Below are 14,212 nucleotides of genomic sequence, written 5' to 3' on the forward strand. Positions count from 1 at the left end.
CCCTAGTGGAATGAGCCCTGGGAGTGGCCGATAAAGGAGTCTTTTTGAGCTCGTAGCACATTTTTATGCAGGATACAATGTGCTTTGAGATTCTTTGCGAGGAGAGACCTTCTCCTTTCGATTTGGGAGCGAGGGAGACTAGGAGTCTATCCGTTTTCCGGAAGGACTTGGTCCTGTCTACGTAGAAGGCTAGCGCCCTCCTCACGTCCAGGAGGTGTAGGTGCGCCTCTTCATTGGAGTTATGAGGCTTTGGATAAAACGAGGGTAGAACAATAGGTTCGTTAATGTGAAACTCGGAAGAAACTTTGGGAACAAAGGCTGGATGCAGCTGTATGGTTACCGCCTCCTTGGAAAAAACAGTGCAGGGTGGCGTTGCCATGACTGCCGTGAGCTCGCTCACCCTACGAGCTGACGTAATTGCAAGAAGAAAGGTCGTCTTTATTGTAAGGAGGCGGAGGGGAACCATGGCCAAGGGCTCGAACGGTGGTCCCATTAGCGTGGTAAGCACCAGGTCCAAGTTCCACGAAGGTGGAATCGGTTTCCGAGGTGGGTATAGGTTTACCAACCCTTTGAGGAACCTGGTAACCATAGGGTGGGCGAACACCGTGTGCCCTTCCTCCTCATGTCTGAACGCCGAGATGGCGGCAAGGTGGACCTTCAACGAGGATAGCGAGAGTCCTCCTCTCTTGAGGTCCAGTAAATACTCTAGTATTGTAGGTATAGGCACCAAAAGGGGGGCCAGCTGTTTGGTAGAACACCAAGCCGTGAAGCGAGTCCATTTTTGCTTGTAGGTCTTCCTGGTGGAAGTCCTCCTGCTACTTTCTAGGACTTGCTGTACTTCCACTGTGCATGTGCTCTCTAGGGAGCTGAGCCATGGATTAACCACGCTTGCAGTCGCAGGCTTTGGGGGTGCGGGTGCACTATGGACCCCTGGGCTTGCGTGAGCAGATCCGGCGCCACCGGAAGAGGCATTGGTGGACAGTCCGACATGCGCAGGAGTAGGGGGAACCATTGTTGTCGATCCCACATTGGGACTATCAGGATCATCCGGGCCCTTTCCCTCCTGGCTTTCTGCAAGACTTTGTGGATCAGCACTGTGGGAGGAAACGCATAAAGCAGGGGGCCCCTCCACGGGATCGCGAACGCGTCCCCCAGGGACCCCCATCCCAGTCCTGCCCTGGAGCAGAATCGTGGGCACTTCTTGTTGTGCTGAGTGGCAAACAGGTCTATTTGGGGAAAACCCCATGCGTGGAAAATCGGCCGTAGCAGATCGGGACGGATCTGCCACTCGTGTGTGAGTGCAAAACGCCTGCTCAGCTGGTCTGCCTTCACATTGTGCGCACCCGGCAAGTATGAGGCTTTCAAGATTATATTGTTGGTGATGCACCAGTTCCATAAGCGGATAGCTTCAGCGCATAAGGCACGGGATTGATCTCCTCCTTGCCTGTTTATATAAAACATGGTGGAGGTATTGTCTGTACTGATCCCGACGACTTTGCCTTGTATGTGGTCTCGAAAGTGTCTGCAGGCGTTGAACGCTGCTCTGAGCTCCGGTATATTTATGTGTAGTGACTGTTCCGTGGGTGACCACAGTCCTTGAGTCACCTCTTCGCCCATGTGCGCTCCCCATCCTATGAGGGAGGCATCTGTAGTGAGAAAAACCGATATTTGCAGCTGATGGAAGGGTACCCCTGTTAGCAGGTTCCTGGGGTTTACCCACCATTGTAGGGATTTGCACACCCCGGCTGTGGGCGACACCACCCTGTGAACGGTGTGTACTGCCGGTTTGTATACACTCGCCAGCCAGTGCTGCATGCTGCGCATGTGTAACCTGGCGTTCTGTACTACGAACGTCGCCGCTGCCATGTGGCCCAGCAGCTGCAAGCACGTCAAGACCGGCACCGTAGGGCTGAAGGTGATGACCTGCACGAGGGAACCGATGGCCCGAAAGCGAGCCTCTGGTAGATATACTCTCGCTGTAACCGAGTTTATGCGAGCCCCTATGAACTCTATGTCCTGTGTGGGGTCTATTTTTGATTTTGCCAGATTGATAACCAGGCCGAGTGAAGAGAACGTGTTTGCTGTGACGCGTATCATGCGCAGAACCTCCCCCTTCGAGGCCCCTTTGAGCAGGCAGTCGTCCAGATACGGGAAAATAAATACCCCCTGTCTGTGCAGGTAGGCTGACACCACTGCCAAAGTCTTGGTGAAGACTCTGGGGGCCGAGGAGAGGCCAAACGGTAGGACCTTGTATTGGAAGTGTTCGTTGCCTACCATGAACCGGAGGAATCGCCGGTGAGCCGGATGGATAGTTATGTGGAAGTACGCATCTTGTAAATCGAGGGCTGCGAACCAGTCTCCATCATCCAGTGCTGTAAGGATGGAGGCGATTGTGGTCATCCAAAAACGTTGCTTGCGCAGGTACCTGTTGAGGCCGCGAAGGTCTAAGATGGGTCTCCAGCCTCCCGTCTTTTTCTCCGTGAGGAAGTACCTGGAGTAGAACCCTTTCCCTTGCAGTTGCTCCAGCACTCTTTCCACTGCCCCTATGAGCATGAGATGGTCCACCTCCTGCCTGAGCCTCGCTACATGGGAGGCCTCCTGGAGGTGGGGCTTGGGTGGAGGTCGTGACGGTGGGAGCGACTGGAAGGGGATCGCGTACCCCGTGGCTATGATCTCCAGCACCCATTTGTCTGTGGTGATCCTTTGCCACTGGTCGTAGAATGGTCGGAGGCGATGGTGGAATAGTCGCTTCGGATGACCTTGTGCGATGGTAGTGATGGCGCAGCCCTGGATCTGTATGTCAAACTTGTGGCCTTTGGCCCCGCCCCGAGGACGCACGGCTCTGTTGTGAACGTCGCCTGGGAGTTCTGTACTGCTGGTGCTGTTGATGTCGCCCTTGCTCGTAACCCCTGTGGTACTGGGGGCGCTGTTGCTGGTACTGGTACCGTCTTTGTTGAGGGTAGTACCTTTTCTTTGTGTATGGAGGGGCGTTGCTGTGGAACGTGCTGCTGTGTCCGCAACGTCCAGGGCGATCTGAACTCCCGTCCTCGAGGCCGCGTAGCCTTCTTGCACTATGGCCTTGAGCACCGGCTTATTGTCCTCTGGAAGCGAGTCCATGAGGGAGGTTAACCTGGAATAGTTGTCGAAATTATGGTTCGCTAAGTGCGCTGCGTAATTTGCCATTCGCAACGTTAAAGTGGAGGAGGAGTAGACCTTTCTGCCGAACAGCTCTAGCTTCTTGGCATCTTTGTCTGTTCCCCCTGTCCTGAATTGAGATGTCTTTGATCTTTGTTGCGACGACTCCACCACCAAGGAATTTGGCTGTGGGTGGCTGAACAGGAACTTCATGCCCTTCGCCGGCACAAAGTATTTCTTATCAGCTCCCTTTTGGACAGGCGGAATAGTCACAGGGGTCTGCCATATCGTAGTGGCGGACTCTAAGATCGCTTCATCAAGCGGTATTGCTACTCTGGAGGAGGCCGGAGGTCTCAAATTTTTGAGGAGCTTATGGTGTTTCTCTTGCACCTCTGCTGTCTGGATGCCTTGCGTGAAGGCCACCCTCTTAAACAGCTCTTGAAACTGTTTGAGATCGTCCGGAGGATGGACGTCCCCCGGGGCCGTAGCCTCGTCCGGGGAGGAGAGCGAGGAACCGCTGGGATATGTTTCTCTGGACCCTTCCGGTTCCTGCTGGTGATGGTACACCCTCTCGCTAGAGGTTTGCGAGGGAAAATCTCGGGGTTCCATAACCAGTCCCCCCTGAGATGCTTGAGTCTCTGTCCCCGGTCGCAATTGCCCTCGGGGGTACGAGATCGTCTGTGGGGATCTTTCCCTAGTAGATTGCCGATGGTGTCTATGCCCCGCGTGGTAGGGGTGACCATGGCAGTATAGGCACTGTTCTTGGGAAGGTGACCTAGACCACTCCCTTGGTGCATACCCTCTGCGTCTGGGGGAGGGAGATCGTCGAGACACTGGAGAGAGCGATTTTGCATAATAGTCCAGCGGTTCAAACCCCAGGAAGGGTGAAGGTGGTCCCAGCCAGGGTGAGGCTGGTTGCAAAAATGGAGAATGGGGCTCCGGGTAGGCTAGGGGGGACCCCTGCCTTCTGGTTGGAGTCTGCAGCATAAGCGGAGGGCTGTGAGAGAGCAGCTCCACAGCCCTGTCCAGAGAGGGGCTGCGATGCCTCCTCTTGTGTGCAGCCTTCCCCCTCCCTGGAGGAGGTAACTCCGCCCCCTGACGCACGGGGGATGCCGGCCCCGTCCGCACCATGCTAGGCACGCTCGAAGGCGGTGCCGCACGTGTGGTGTCCCTCGGTGCCTGCAGGCTGTGTGCCTGCGCGCTCTGCACCGCCGGTTCTCCGGGGGTCGGTGCCGCTGCCTGCGGTGCCGCCGGTACCGGCGCTTGTTTAGCCGCCGCCCTGCCTGCGGTGCGGGGTGGCTGGCTGATTATCGGAGGCTGAGCCGCTTCCACGTGGCTCTCTGTGCCGTCGCCGATCAGCTGTTGCTGCGGCTGGGGGCTGCTCGCTCCTCCCGTCCCGCTCGCTGTTGCTGCCGGCAGGGATCGGGCTGGGGAGGCTTTTCTCCGTTTTTGCGCTGATGGGGTGAGGGAGGCAGCTTTCCTTTTATGGGCTCCGGAGGGTCCCTCCTGCTGCAGCCGCTCCGGCACGTCTGGCTGGAGGGCCTTGTCAAAAAGCAGCATTTTAAGCTGCATCTCCCTGTCTCTCCTTGCTCTGGCTGTTAGTTTAGCACAGAAGGAGCATTTCTGTGCAACGTGGGACTCCCCAAGGCACCTTATGCATGGACTGTGCCCATCGGACGCTGGCATCGCCTCTCGGCAGGACTCACATTTTTTAAATCCTGAAGAAGACGTTGGTGAGTCTTTCAGGTGTTAAACGGGTACTTAGCACCTTCTCTGTGCTGTTTTCCCCCTCCGATGGCCTGCCGCAGCAGGAGGGCTGATGGCCCTATGCTCCTGGCCTCCGGCGCTTGTTACTGGGACTGGTGAAGCTGTCCCGCTTGTACTTTGCTTTTTTTTTTTTTTTTTTTTTTTGTGTAAAAATAACAACCAGCTAACTTGCAGTAGCCTAAGTACTTGAAAGAAACTTTAAAAGAAACAGTTAAGTCGTTGAATACGCTACTTGGCCTTAGCCTAGTTGGATTCCGTCTGCAGCCGACGGCGGTTGAGAGGAACTGGTGGGGACCGGATCGCGCACATGGCCAGGAGCGTGCAAGGGAGCGGCGCGCGCCGGCGCATGCGCGGTCCGGCAGAAACTGCTTGGAAGATCCAATCTGCGGCGCCGGGCAAGCCCGACACCTATTGTGGAGCACCCACGGGGACACTCGAAGAAGAATTTGACCTTCAGTGCCATCTGAGTGCCGCTGATACTTTTTAATGTCACTAATAGTCCTACTTACAACAGCTTCATTAATAATAAAAATGCAAAGCTTTACCATTTAGGTGGTGGCTGGTAGCATTAGCTGGTCTTTTGTTGATCCACAGGCAGCACAGCTTTCAGCAAGCTCTTGGCTGCATGGGGTGAGGAGGGGAAGGATTGAGCTCCTGCCTTGCATGCCAATGAAAATCAGCTTGTGCGCCACTCTTGGCACATGCAGTGGGGGTTTGTGTTCCCAGATGTAGACATTACTTTGCCTACTTTGACTGTAAATGGCTTTCACGAACCGTCCCACAGTGCCCCAGACTAAGAGTACAATCGATACACATGCCCCTAGTAAGAACGCACACTGCCAACGCAGCATGTCATGTGTGCAGAAACCACAATCAATTTAATGACTGCAGTGGGTGTATGTTGATGTAAATTAAGTCAACATAATTCCGTTGTGTAGACATGGCCCTACTACTGTGATATGTGGAACTCTCAATTCCACAGCATATTGTATTCTTCCCCCCGAATCAGTACCAATGCCTGACACAGCATCAGACTGTGCTGTGCTGCTAGAGGGACTATTTTTCAGACCTCTTATGGGCATTAAAGTAGATAATGGCATTTTTTTGTTGGAATAAGCATCAACCCTGGCAACAGACCAAGCTGCACAATTACATACAGTCGATGTTACCTAATTTGCACCTGGACTTTTATTCACTTCTTTCATTCTACTGTTCCAACGTGCTATTTCACCTTCCAGACAAGTTGTAAAACAGATCTTGTTGGTCTGCCAGAAGTGCTGCAAGGCCCATCTCTTTTCTCAAGCATTTGAGGAGGTGAGCTGGTGGAACAGTCTAGCGGGTTTAGGTTAGTAGTATTACTATTTGGGCAATTTAATCAACCAAGGTCAGATTGTCAAAGGTATTAGGTACCTAAAGTGACTGTTAGTTCATTGATTTCAACGGGAGTTTAAGCATCTGTTTGCAACTCTCAGTGCCTAAAGACATTGGAAAATCTGACCCTGGGGGTATTTATATTGTAATAATTGTCTATGCAGCAGAAAAAAGAAGTTACTCACTTTCATGTAGTAACGATGATTCTTCAAGATGTGTCCCTGGGGTGGCTCCATCTTAGGTGTTAGGCTTGCCCTGGCGCCACAGATCAGAAATCTGTTTGCAGCTAGACTGCGCATGCATGGGCTCCGACGCACCATTTTGCGCCCTTTCTATCATGTGCATGGTCCAGACTGCTTCAAATCTGAAACAGAAAAACACAGAGAAGAATCCGAAGAGGGGAGGAAGGGTGGGTGGTTGAGCACCAATGGGGACACATCTTGAAGAATCACTGTTACTGCACGAAAGTGAGTAAATTCTTTTTTTTCTTCAAGTGTCCCTGTGGGTGCTCCACCTTAGGTGACTGAGTAGCAGTACTCCCTCCTGAATAAACAAGGAAGCGGGTATACTGTGGACAAGAAGGTATCCTCAGTCATCTGTTGGTAGACAGCATAGTGCCTGACGAATATGCAGTAGGATGCACAGGTCACCACTCTGCAGATGTCACAAACGGGGACTCCTCTGAACAACACTGTAGATGCTGCCATCGCTCTGGTTCAGTGTGCCTGCAGTTGGTACGGCAAGGACACACCCCACATGGAGTAGCAAGTCATGATGCAGGACGTGATAACGTTAGTCTCTGCCAAGATATCGCTTTGCCTTTAGAGCGACAGGCTGTAGACACCATCAGCCTCTCAGTCGTCTGAAAGGGTTTGGTTCTGTCAATGTGGAAGGTTAGAGCCCTTCTAACAGCCAGTGAGTGCAATTGCACCTCATGTGCCGAGGCATACGGTTTAGGATAAAATGCAGGAAGCACTATTGGCTCTTTAATGTGGAATTCCTAGGCGACCTTGGGGATGAATCGGGGATGTAATCTGAGTATCACTCCGTATTTGTTAAAGATCATATATGGTGGGGTTGCCATGAGGGCAGACAGCTTGCTCACCCTTCGGGTGAATGTAATCACAAGGAGGAACTCAGTCTTTAACGTTAGCAATTTGAGCCAGGGTGCGGCCATGGGCTCGAACGGGCCTCTCATCAGTGTGTCTAGGACCAAGTCCAAACTCCACAGGAGTGCAACAGGCTGCCTTAGTGGGTACAGGTTAGCCAGCCCTTTAAGGAAATGTGCTGTAATTGGGTGAACAAAGACTGATGTTCCATCTACTGTGTACCTGAATGCTGATATGGCAGCTAGGTACATTTTCAAAGGTGCCAGTGATAAACCTTGCATCAGTGAGTGTCTTGCATCACCAACTTGCACCAGTGAGCATCTGATCAAGCTCTGCTTCCTCCTCAACGCCTCTCGCCATGTTACAGTCATCAGTGCTTACGCCCCCATGCTAAGAGTGACGAAGCAAAAGAAAGTTTCTATGAGGACCTTGACTATCTTGTGAAAGCAACTCCTCCTAGTGACAAGCTTCTCCTGTTGGGTGACTTCAACGCCAGGGTCAGAAAGGACTGTAGGACCTGGAAAGGGGTGCTGGGGCATCATGTTGTTGGTAACATGAATGCCAATGGCCGCCTTTTGCTGACCCTGTGTGCAGAAAACAACCTGACGATTACAAACACTCTCTTCAGGCAAGCCGATAAATACACGACTACATGGATGTACCCGAGATCAAAACGGTGGCACCTGATTGACTATGTCGCCAGTCACAGGTGGGACATTCAAGATGTTAAGATCACCAGGGCCATGCAAGGAGCATAGCGCTGGACTGATCATAGACTAGGCAGATCAGTTCTTGTGCTGCACATCACACCACTGCACCGCAAGAAGCTCAAGGTTGCAACATACTGGTCATCATGAGAAATTCGCAGCCTGCCTTGACGAAGTGCTGACGTCCCATGGACCTCTGACTAGAGACCCAACACAAAAGTGGGACCAGTTCAAAACCCTGGTAACAGAGTCAGCCAAGTCAACACTAGGACTGAAAAAGAGAGTTCACCAAGACTGGTTTGACGAAAATGACAAAGCCATCATGAAGATCTCAGAGGAAAAACAGAATGCATTTCTGCTCTGGCAAAATGATCAGTCCTCAATCTCCAAACGTGATAGTTTCAAACACCTTCAGAGCCAGACGCAAACAGCATTTCGCAAAATGCAAGATGAGTGGTAGGAGAGTAAAGCTGATGAAGTCCAATACTACATTGACACCAAGAACTCCAAGATGGTCTTCAGTGTGCTATCAAAGCTACATATGGACCTTCAAAGCCAAGTACTACACCTCTCCTGTCTGCAGATGGCATGATCCTTCTGAGGGAGAAGAACAGCACCAACGATAGGTGGAGTGAGCACTTCAGCAACCCTCTGAAAAGATCCTCCATTGTCGACCCTGTGGCCCTTGACCAGATACCTCAGAAACACACAATAGACAGTCTTGACCTGCCCTCTACAATGGATGAGGTCAAAAAGGCAATCAGCAAGACCAGCTCTGGCAAAGCCCGTGGGATGGATGGTATCCCTGCCAAAATTTTCACAGCGACAGGACCAGTGTCACCTGAAGCCCTTTCACAACATCTTGATCAGCATCTGGGAAGAAGAAGACATACCCAAAGGCTTTAAGGATGCCACAATCATCTAGCTCTTCAAGAACCAGGGCAACAAATCTGACTGTGAAAATTACCGGGGCATCTCCCTTCTCTCTACTGCTGGGAAGATCTTGGCTCGAGTCATCCCCAACCGTCTGATCACTAACATCTCAGCGGAGAACCTACCAGAGGCACAGTGTGGTTTTCGCCCAGGCCGCAGAACCACTGACATGATCTTTGCTGTTTGTCAGGTCCAGAAAAAGTGCATACAGCAGAACTTGGATCTGTATGCTGTCTTTATAGACCTGACCAAGGAGTTTGACACTGTCAACAGAGAAGCCCTTTGGATTATCCTGTCAAAATTTGGCTGCCTGAGAAGATTCATTAACCTCATATGCCTGTTCCACGATGACATGACTGGCTTTGTTCTTTCAAATGGTGAGTCCTCAGATCCATCTGAGATATCCAATGGTGTGAAGCAAGGGTGTGAGCTGGCCCCAGTGTTATTCAACCTCTTTTTCATGTGCGTCCTCAGCCACACAGTTAGGCACCTGGACCATGGAGTCTACATAAAATACAGACTTGACGGGTCACTTTTCAAACTTCATTGTCTGAATGCTAAAACCAAGACGCTTGAGAAGCTCATCCTTGAAGCCATTTTTGCTGACGACTGGGCACTTTTGGCACACAAGGAATCTGATCTCCAGCTCCTTGTCAACAAGTTTGCTGATGCCACTCACCTCTGTGGTTTGATCATCAGCCTAGGAAAGACCAAGGTACTGTTTCAACCTGCTCCAGGATCTGCTGCTCTCCCCGCTTCCATCTTTATTGAAGGAACAGAGTTAAAAACAGTACAGGAGTTCAAGTACCTTGGCAGTGTGATAGCCAATGATGGCTACCTTGACAAAGAAATCAATGCCAGAATCTGCCAGGCCAGCCAGGCACTAGGACGTCTGAGAGCATGAGTGTTGAATCAGCACAATATCCGACAGTCCACTAAACTGAAAGTGTACAAGGCTGTAGTCCTGACCAATCTCCTGTATGGCTGTGAAACCTGGACCTTATACAGTAAACATATAAAACTGCTGGAGCACTTCCACACACGCAGCCTGAGGTCAATACTGCACATTCGATGGCAGGACAGAGTTACGAACCTGGAAGTCCGGGACAGAGCAGGAACCACGAGCATCGAAGCCATGATTCTGAAAGCCCAGCTTCGCTGGACAGGGTACGTCCTACAAATGGAGGAGTCAAGAATCCCTAAGCAACTCCTCTAGGGTGAACTCTCCCAGGGCAAAAGGAATCAAGGCAGGCCTTGCAAGAGGTATAAAGACTGTGTGAAGCCCAACATTGCTCATACTGGTTCAAAACCAGATCAGCTACAGCAGCATGCAAAAGACTAAACAGGCTGGCGTGCTCTCATATGACAAGCGTATGACAACTTTGAAGAGCAGTGATTCATATGCCTCATTGATGCTTGTGAGAGGAAGAAAGCAACAGCAGCAGCCACACCAATGGAGCCAGGACATTCCCTTGCACCCACTGTGAACGTCCATGCCATTCAAAGCTTGGACTCCTCAGCCACGTGCGAGTCCACAACCAATGAGCCTGTGCAAGTTCAAGACATCATCGTCGGACACGACAGACTACCTACATCAATGATAAAACTTGTTGTTTGAGGTCCAGCAAGTAGTCCAAAATAGAGTGGATCTGTGCTTCACTCGGAGACAGTTGCCTAGAGGAGCACCAGATTGTGAATTGTTTCCACGTAGAAAGGTAAGTCTTATGTGTAATTTGTGTCTGCTCTGCATTAGGACCACTTTTACTTGATCTGAGCAGAGGTCATCAACGCTTTCAAACCAGCAATGAGCCAGGCCATGAGGTGAAGAGTGCGAGGTTGTGGGTGCATAGTCGCCCCTTGATTCTGAGTCAACAGATCTATGGGAAAAGGCAGGAGCTGCGGCATAGGCAACAACATCCTGTGCAGGATAGTGTACCACTGCTGACGTGCCCATGCAGGTGCTATCAATAGGAGCTTGGCTCCGTTTGATCTCCCATTTGTGGTCTGGTGTGAAGCATCTGCTCAAGGCATCTGCTTCCGTACTGTTGACGCCTGGTAAGTACGAAGCTACCAGCACTATGTCGTTGCAAATGCACCAGTTCCATAGGTGAATTGCCTCTTCACAGAGAGACTGGAAGCATGCTCCTCCTTGGCGATTGACATAATACGTTGTAGCCATATTGTCTTGACAGGCATGCCACGAATGCATGGCAGAAAGTGTTTGCAACATTGCACACTGCTCTAAGCACCAATAGGTTTATGTGGAGAGATGCCTCTGAGGTAGACCATCAGCCTTGTGCAGACTGGCCGTTGAGGTGGGCTCGCCATCCCTGTAGGGAAGTGTCAGTCATTATGAGTACGATTACCTGTGGCTAATTAAATGGGATGCCCACTAGTAGATTGTCTGGTATTGTCCACCCCCGCAAGGACTGGACAACATTGTTTGGCACCAGGACCCACTTGTGAAGATCACGATTTGTGGGTCTATACACAGTCGCTATCCAATTCTGGATGCATCGAAACCACACGTGTGCATTTTGAACCACATAAGTAGTGGCAGCCATGTGCCCCATGAGTTGCAAGCAAATTATAATCTGCACCTTCAGGCTCGTAGAGACTGTGTGAATGATGTCTTGAATAGCACGATGACACCGGAGTAGAAGGTACACACAGGCAGTGACAGAGTCTAGTCTCGCACCGATAAACTCTATGTTTTGAGTGGGCTCCAGGGTCTATTTCTGTTCGTTTATGATGAGGCCCAAAGAGAGAAAGGTGGTCTTTGTAACCTGTATCATAGCATCGACTTTTATCTGAGATGGCCCTTTTACAAGACAATCATCCAGGTACAGGAAGATGATGTCTAGCCCTTGAAGGTGTGCCGCAACCACTGCGAGGGTCTTGAAAAATACCCTGGGAGCCACAGCAAGGCTGAAGGGCTGAACCTGGTATTGGAAATGTTCCTTGCCCACCATGAACCATAGAAATCATCTGTGAACAGGATGGATAGTTATATGAAAGTAGGTGTCTTGTAGGTCAAGAGCTGCAAACCAACCCCCATGATCTAGTGCAGGAATTATGGAGGTCAATGTCACCATTTTGAAGCATTCTTTTCAGAGGTGGCGGTTCAAATTCCAAAGGTCCAGAATGGGCCTCCAAACCCTGGATTTCTTTTGGGTGAGGAAGTATCGGGAACAGAAGCCTCTCATTCTGAACTCATCTGGAACTGGTTTTACTGCCTCTATGGTGAGGAGGTGATCCACCTCTTGTCGAAGCACTGTCTCATGAAAGGGGTTCCTGAAGAAAGACAGGGTAGGTGGGGTGGTGGGTGGGACGTCTCGAAGCAGCATGACATAACCCAAAGACACTATTTCCAACACCCATCTGTCTGTTGCTACTCTGGAACATTGACTGAAGAATGGTCGCAAGCGGTGCTAGAACAACTTTGGGGAAGATGTGATTATCGCACAGGTGGGGATGCAGCTCTTAATGACACCATCAAACTTGCTGCCACGTTTGCTGTTGTTATTGGCCATGAGGCTGGCTGTTCCTACACCTCAATGGTCTCTGAGGAGGCCTGGACTGACCATATTGCCTTGGTTCGTACTGTCTCTGGAAGGATTGGGAGTACCTTCTTTGATACGAGCCAAACCATATGCATCTAAATGGCGTCTTGTACATGCCCAGAGTTCTGAGGGTAGTACGGGAGTCTTTGCTGGAGTGTAGCACTGTAACCATAGATTCAGCAAAAAGCTTTTGCTTGTCAAAGGGTAAATCCTCCACTTTACTCTGGAGCTCCTTGAGGACACCTGAAATTGAAAGCCAAGATGCCATCCTCATAACTATAGCCATGGCCATAGATCGAGCCACCATGTCAGCCACATGGAGGGCAATGTGGACACCGGCCCTGAAAGCAGCATAGCCTTCCTGGACAATAGATTTCAGCAGTGGCTTCTTACAGTCAGGTAAATACTCCATTAGCAACATGAGTTTGGAGTAATTGTCAAAATTGTGGTTCGACAAAAGCGCCACACAATTGACCATTCACAACAGCTGTTTCCACTATGGCCTCACTCAAGAAGATAGCAATCTTTGAGGAAACAGGGGGGATCTCAGGTTCTTTAACAGACCTTGCTTCCTCTCTTGGATTTCTGCCATCATCGGGGGAGATGTATCGCTAGGAATAATAGCCTCTTCAGGAGAAGATGAAGACAGATCAGTTGGCAATGATGACCTAGGAGATTAAAGGCACTTAAATAAAGATGAGGAGTCCGTCTGCTCCACAGGGTTTGTCAATGAAGCTTAACTGCTAATAGTCATTGACTTAAATAACAAGCAACTTGAAAACATGGAATTTCAACTTTAAAACATTACACTTTAACTTAAACTGTTAACTGAGAAAGTCTCTATTTCAGGTAACGAACCCGAAAAAGGGAGAAAGAAGATGAAAAACGGTCAAGGTTGAGGAGAAGGTAGAAGCTCTATCTGCAACCAGCCTCTGGTGGTTGAGAGGAACCAGCTGAGTCTGGACCGTGCACGTGATAAAAAGGGCACAAAATAGCACATCGGAGACTGCGCATGCGTGGTCTAGCTGAACACAGCTATCAAGATCTCCGAGCTGCAGCGCCAGGGCAAGCCTGACGCCTAAGGTGGAACACCCACGGGGACACCTGAAGAAGAATTATTTTTGTTTTATAGAAAGCAGCTCTTGGTGTTTCACATTATTAAAAACACATATTTCTGCCACATAAAATGTGTATCACACATTAACTAAGCCATACAATAATCACATAGGCTATGTCTAGATTGCTGAGAACAGTCGGCAAAGATATTCAAATTACGTGACACATTTGCATATCTCCTGCTGACAGTTCTGTCAGGAGAGGCTTTCCTAACATTTGGCCCATCCATGCTGGGCCAAATATTAGGAACACAACCACTCTGCTAAAACATCCCTTTTTCTTTGTGGAATGAGGATGACCAGGATGTCGGTAGAAAGCTCTCAAATCAACAGACTTCTATCGGGAGACCTCGGGGCTCCCGACAGACGTCTGCAATTTAGACACAGCCAAATACTGCAAACTTGAGAGAAAAAAATCTTACCTCTCTATGGGCTTTACATGCAAAAAGAATTTCTGCTAGGTGTTTGGGATGCATTCCTGCCTAGTTATTCAACACTGCAGGCGTATATGT

The 14,212-nt window shown here is 50.2% G+C and overlaps 1 protein-coding gene across 1 annotated transcript in view; it reads right to left on the minus strand.

Moving 5' to 3' along the window:
* TEX14 (testis expressed 14, intercellular bridge forming factor) overlaps positions 1 to 14,212 on the minus strand; it is a 105,636-nt gene that overhangs the window by 22,537 nt on the left and 68,887 nt on the right. The gene's annotated exons all lie outside the window — the stretch shown is intronic.

Source organism: Carettochelys insculpta, chromosome 19 (genome assembly GCF_033958435.1).
Source record: "Carettochelys insculpta isolate YL-2023 chromosome 19, ASM3395843v1, whole genome shotgun sequence".
NCBI classification, from domain to species: Eukaryota; Metazoa; Chordata; order Testudines; family Carettochelyidae; genus Carettochelys; species Carettochelys insculpta.